Source organism: Lichenostomus cassidix, chromosome 7, assembly GCF_008360975.1.
Source record: "Lichenostomus cassidix isolate B80296 chromosome 7, HeHo_3.0, whole genome shotgun sequence".
NCBI classification, from domain to species: domain Eukaryota; kingdom Metazoa; phylum Chordata; class Aves; order Passeriformes; family Meliphagidae; genus Lichenostomus; species Lichenostomus cassidix.
The window spans coordinates 19,857,196-19,863,195 of record NC_139488.1 but is presented as its reverse complement, the minus strand read 5'-3'; the positions used below and the strand labels follow the sequence as shown (position 1 = coordinate 19,863,195).

The following is a 6,000-nucleotide window of genomic DNA, read 5'->3' as shown; positions in this document are numbered from 1 at the left end:
CAGTCCTTTCAGGGTCCAAGTAGGGCTTGAACAAGCATAAAAGTGGATCATTTTCCTGGGACACTCCAAAGCTTTATGATAACCGTGATGAATGGTTTAAGCTGACACAAATGTGAGTTGTTACCCAAACGGACTTTCTCTTAACTACTTCCTTGTGTTGACAACACTGATTCTTGTGATGAATTTTATCATAGATCCTAAATATAAATTCCATGGTTTTTATCTAGATCCACTCCTAGTTAACTTTGCACTTTTTCCTCCCCCAGGCCCCATGTTTTGGTGTGATTAAATTTTCCTCCACAGCTGAGAATTGCTGAGCCAACTCCACATGCAGGTGGCTGCTAGTTGTGTGATGTGACAGAGCAGGTGTACGTGATAGAAATAGAAGATAAAAGTAGAAACAGTCAGCTACACAGCATTCCAGTATAAGGTATCCTTTAGTAACACTAAATCCAACACTGCTATTACGGGAATTGTGTCTAGAGACAACTGGGGTGAGGCAGTCAACTTGTATATTAGTCTTTCACAACTAATAGTATCTACAATAACAAAGATCAGTTATAAGATGCTGTAAAATGCAATAGAGCCTTGGATTAAAATAAGTAAAACAGATCACCCTAAAAATTCTTTATTGAGCAATACTGTAATAGTCCTGGCTACATCCAAGCATCCATTCCTTCTGTCTTACTTAACAACTTTTTTTCCCTCTGGCTTTCCATAAATATATAAATGTCATTTATGTTTTGCAGGATCCATAATCAAAGGGTAAAAACCTGGCACTCTTATTTGCTACTATTCTGTAATGGAAAGTTCTGAAAAAAGAATGATTTCTTTATTTCTGAACAGAACATGCAGGAGTACATAGTAAAATAAAGGCAGAGCCTTGAGTTTTCTGCAATTATATGTATACTGATGTGTTCAAATACTTAGCTCCTTATGAAAAAAAAAAAAACAAACAAAAAACCCCTAGATGTGTAGTTTAAACCTCAAACCAGTTTTCAAGCACTGGTGAGCACTCCTCAGTGTTCCCGTGTCCAAAGCTGTGTACTCGAGGCTAGCGCGGTGCACAGGCTGGGCGGGCAGGGTGCTCGGGCTCCAGCGCGCTCCATCCTGCCAGGAGGTGGAGCCAGCACGGAATCCGCTGCCGCTTCGTTTCCTCCCTCTCCGCTCTCCCCCCTCCCTTTTTTCCCCCACAACCAATTTTCTGATCGATGCTGGGATTCAAGGAGTGAATCTCAGAACAGGAAGCAGGCGAAGAGACTACAGAATACTGCAGAGGTTCCTTTGTTGCTTTTATGGGGAGGTTCTTTATTTCTTTCCTTTTTCATTTCAGTGAAATCAAGAGTTTACAAGCTTGTTTGCCCAGGAACCTGTACCTGCAGTAGAAGGAGCCTCTCATCATCTATCTACAAGTGTATGGATATTTCTTATGCTATGATTTTTAATTCTCCTTTAATCAGGTAAGACAACATTATATTTAATTAGAATGCTTCATACAGCACATTCTAGTTGGCTTGTACCAAGATTCTTCTCTTGTGGTGCCACACCTAGTTTTCAATTAATATTAATAGAGCAAGAAGAGAAGAAATAATAGCCATCTTTGCCACTGCATGGATTTTTTCTATCATTTAATTAGGTCTTAGCACAATAATGAAAAATGATGTTGCTCTCTGGAGCTTTCTGGTCCTGTGTTTTTTAAGCTTGCATGTTTGTAAATAAGAATTACTTTTGAGTTTGTGTTTTTCATCTTAATTGTGGTAATTGGTTGCTGTTGTTTTAAGGTGGTCATCCACAAGTGTTTTCTTTTTACACTGGAGGCTATATTGGTGCTGTATTCAGAATACAAATTGGAGTGTGTTTTAAAGCACACAAATGCATCCCTGGGATTGCACAATTTCGATGCAGAGATGTACTGTTGCTTCTTTATACCATTTTCAGTGTGAGCCTCTCTTTACTTCCTAAATTCGTCATTTTTTTTCTGTGAGACATAGGAGATTTATAGGATTCTCCCCTCCCTCATCTCCCAAAACAGCCTCTCCCTGATGGAAGACAGAATGGAGGACTTGTCTGTGACTAAACATGGTTTTGCACTGCTGCATATACCATATGAAACACATATGTTTTGTGAATTGTTTTATATATATATAAGAATGAAATTTTTATTTTAAAACTTCATTCCATATTGCATGAGAGAGAAAAAATATTCCTTTCATTATTTTTTTTAGAAGCATGATACCCACTGGGAGAGACAGCAGAATGACTCAGGAGGTGGGAAGCTCATGCAGCACCCCCTGACTCTTCTTTCAAACCTTCGGGTCTTTTTCCTTACCATCGCTAAATTACACCAATAATGGTTTTAGTTGGGAAAAACAACATAGAAATGCACAGACTTACACAGTCATAGCTCAGAGAAGGGGCTAAGCAACCAGTCTGTGAAAAAATAGGGAATGTGCAATCAGTGTTTCCCCTGTTGCTTTCTATTATAAGCTGGTAAGTAGCATTTCATCAAAAATTTCGCGCACCTCTGTAAAGGTAAACTTTTTTCTTTTCGTGGTGATTAGTGAGGCAACAGAAAATTGCCTGTTGGGATTTGAATGCTAGATGCTGTGTCGGCTTTAGATGATTCCATAGATACACGTGAAATGTTAAGAAGGTTCACACGCATTGTCGCCATCTCTGCAGGTTGCCTGCTTAGCTGTATTTTTCTGATCAATGTTTACAATATGTACATCTGGGTATGGCTCATCCATTGTGGTGTCTGAAGATCTCTTCACTAGATGGTAAAGATTCCTTCATTCTTGAAGGATATGGAGAAATAATGAATAATCATGTCCACATGATTTGCAATTTCCTCTGGTGACAAATGCATTAAATAAATGATGCTCTCATATGTCTATAGGCCCCACTTCAACAACAGGCATGTCAATGGGATGACTCATATTCTCAATATTAAGCAAGTGGATAAATACCTGGCTCTGTTCTCTTGATTTTCAGACTGCACCAATTTTCAAAGAATAATATTTGTATTCACAGAAATTTTGCAGTGTTCATAAAATGCAGTTAGTAGGTCAAACAAGCATGTAGCTTCAAAGACAACCTATAGATTAACTTTTATGTTTTAAAAATAAAAAAGATCAATTGAGTTATTACAGATCTTAAAGGAAAATGTTGAAGCTGAATTCTTACAGATTTTGAGTATATTTATTGTGAACATTAGGTCTTGCGAAATAGAGGCACATAAATGGCCATATCATATCAAAGCATGATCCAGTTACCCTTCACTAAGAATGAAGTTGGGTATTTCTGCAGGAGTTCAAGCAAAACTTGACCCTTAGAGAAAGCTCACCCTCCCTCCCTTGTGTGAAACTGAAGTATAGGGGCTATTAAAGCCTTGTTATTGTTGTTAATCTGAATTACTCTAATTGAAGTGTACTCTGTACTCATATATGCATCAGCTCTCAAGAGCAGAGACTAGTGTACCCACCCTGCAGCAAGAGCCCAGCATCAGTGACGCTGGCAGTGCTGCTTCCTTGATTTCTTCATCACAGACCTTGATGAATGGGTTTGTGTGGTCACTACCTGCAGCCCTGCTCCACCCCCACGTAGCCCTAAAACTCTCTCACCAAAGGGATGAGAAGGACACCAAAATAGTGTATATTCTATCTGCTTGACTCATACCTGGTAGCAAGAAATGCAACCGTAATTCCCTGTTACATGCTCAGCTCTCGGCTGGAATACGAAAATCTCAAACAAGATTTTTACTGTATTGCTTCCAGTGTTTGAGGCCACAGACATGCTCACACCAGCTTCTCCAAACCAAGTGTGGATCCTTTGCAGCTGCAGACCGTGGTCCTGCACTCCCCCTGAGTGGAAGCAGCCTCTCCCACATCAGAGCCTTGCTGTTCCTCTCTCTTTGCCCTCGGTCCCAGCCTGCCAAACAGGCGTCAGGAATCCCAGGGCCTGCTTTCTAGAGGCTTCCTGAAGTAACTCGAATTAATCCATTTCTTGTGCCTTCTCTCATCTCACAGACACCCACCAGTCTTAGAAATGCTGAGTTAGAAGACATTTCTGCCAATGGTCGCCTGAATCTCCTGTTCCTCTGTTACAGTCTTTGAAAGACAAATAATGTACCTCATTTTTCCCAGAGGTGTTAATGTCGAGAGGCAAATCATGTTGCGAATCACTAAGTGCCTTAAGGAATTAAAAAAAAAAAAAAAGCTAAGGACGAAATTAATAATTATGTATTCAATATATGCTTGGAAATATATGCTGTAAAGAAGGTTTGGGACCAAAATACTACAGACAATTTAAAGAAACATGAAATAACTATATTCATGCTATCCAGTTTGAAGTCTAAGTTTGCAACTTTACCTCTCTTATTTTTGCCTCCGAACCTACTATTGTTCCTTTTCCAATGCTTACCTCCAACTGAAGTTAGGCTGCTTCCTCTTGCTGCCTCTGACTGATTTGGGACCAGCAGAAGGGCTTTGCTTCCACTCATGCTTTCAGTGTTGGGTGCCTCAGCAGCTCTCAGTATTAACTGCACTGAAGGGGCTGCTGATGTAGAAACACAGACAACACATGCCAGCTCTCTAAGAATTTATTACAAGCTGCTAAGAAGCTTTTTCTGAGAATATCTAGAAATTATTTTAGAGAAGTGTTGAATGGCCAGATTTCAATAAATTTAAACAGGAGCAACAAGATTCAAACTCTGAGCAGCCTACTTAACACAATCCAGAGTAAATAGATTGTAGCAAAAGTTCTCCAAAAAATGGCTAGAAATATATTTTAATGCTACAGTATTACCATAATGCTTATTAAATAAACACAAAACCAATTTTTAATCTTCCTGTTAAAAAACCTAACAACATAGATTCATCATTCTTGCCTATTGTTTTTTAAACTTGTAGATTAGGGAAATAATACTTTCAAACTTTTTCCAATAAGTAGACTAGAAATGTACTTTTTCTATTAAATGGTGAAGTTTTTATTGTTATAAGCATTCAAACTGAAAGAGGACACATGAATCTGCATTGCGAAGTTAAGCTTTTCTTCTAATTTCATTGAAAGAAATATCTCACCATTTATCGTGCCATTAAAGAAATAAATATGGTCTCAACAATTAATAGTTGGCAAAGCTGAAAGCATTATGAAAAGCTTAATGTGATGGAAACTATTAAGCAAACAAAAGTCTGTCAGCTTGTTCATACTATATGGAAAAAATTAAAATATCAGAAAATCAGAAATAACTTATTTTTATGTCTCTCGAGCTGAAGTTCAGTGATTATTTCTATGTGAAGTTTTCTTTGGTTTTGTATAATTGTGATCCTACCTGCTGCTTGATTCTTTGCTTGGTTTCTCTTAAATGTGCTGATTTTGCCCAGATGAATTGTTCTAGCTAATGCTAGTTGGTTCTCACCATCTTTCTGGAGATCCTCACAGGTAGTTGCCATGCATTAAAAATGCAAATTTCCTCCACCAAGAAAGAGGCTCACGTTCAATAGGATAATGATTGCTCCATGCAGGATATAGGTTCCTTACCTGAACAAACTGATAACATATAGCATGAACAGGCATGCATTTTAAGATGATGGGTGTCCAGGTTTTGAACATGCAGCAAGCGGTCTTCTGATGTGGTCTTGTCTCATATCACAGGGGGTGCCTGGGTTTTATGCCATAGGCTGCTGATCCTCTGGTCTGAAATGGAGTTCTAACATAAAGCTTTTGAGTAATTCAGAAGATGTCAAATGATCCGCTCTAGCCAAAACATTGGGTGCTGTTCAACGCTGGAGTGAATAGCAGGATAGCAATGGGTCCAGCCAGCTTTTAGCTTAACACTTTGATTTCAAAGGCCGCATTTGTGCTGTATGGAACTGTATAAGCCTACCTGATTATTTTGGCCTGCTAACTTCTGACTCCATGGCTTTCTGGTCACTGATACTGAGCTAGCTTAATTAAAGCTACAATGCTTCCCCATCTACTGCTGTCATTCCTCTCACA

General features: G+C 38.9%; 1 protein-coding gene across 5 annotated transcripts in view; it reads left to right on the top strand.

The window, feature by feature from the left end:
• Window positions 1–1,161: 1,161 nt before the first annotated feature.
• SCN2A (sodium voltage-gated channel alpha subunit 2) overlaps window positions 1,162–6,000 on the top strand; it is a 75,659-nt gene continuing 70,820 nt past the window's right edge. For all 5 annotated transcript variants that reach the window (XM_085066564.1, XM_085066562.1, XM_085066555.1 and 2 more), the window contains exon 1: window positions 1,162–1,460. The gene's annotated coding sequence lies outside the window, so the exon portion shown is untranslated. The remainder of the gene's footprint in view (window positions 1,461–6,000) is intronic.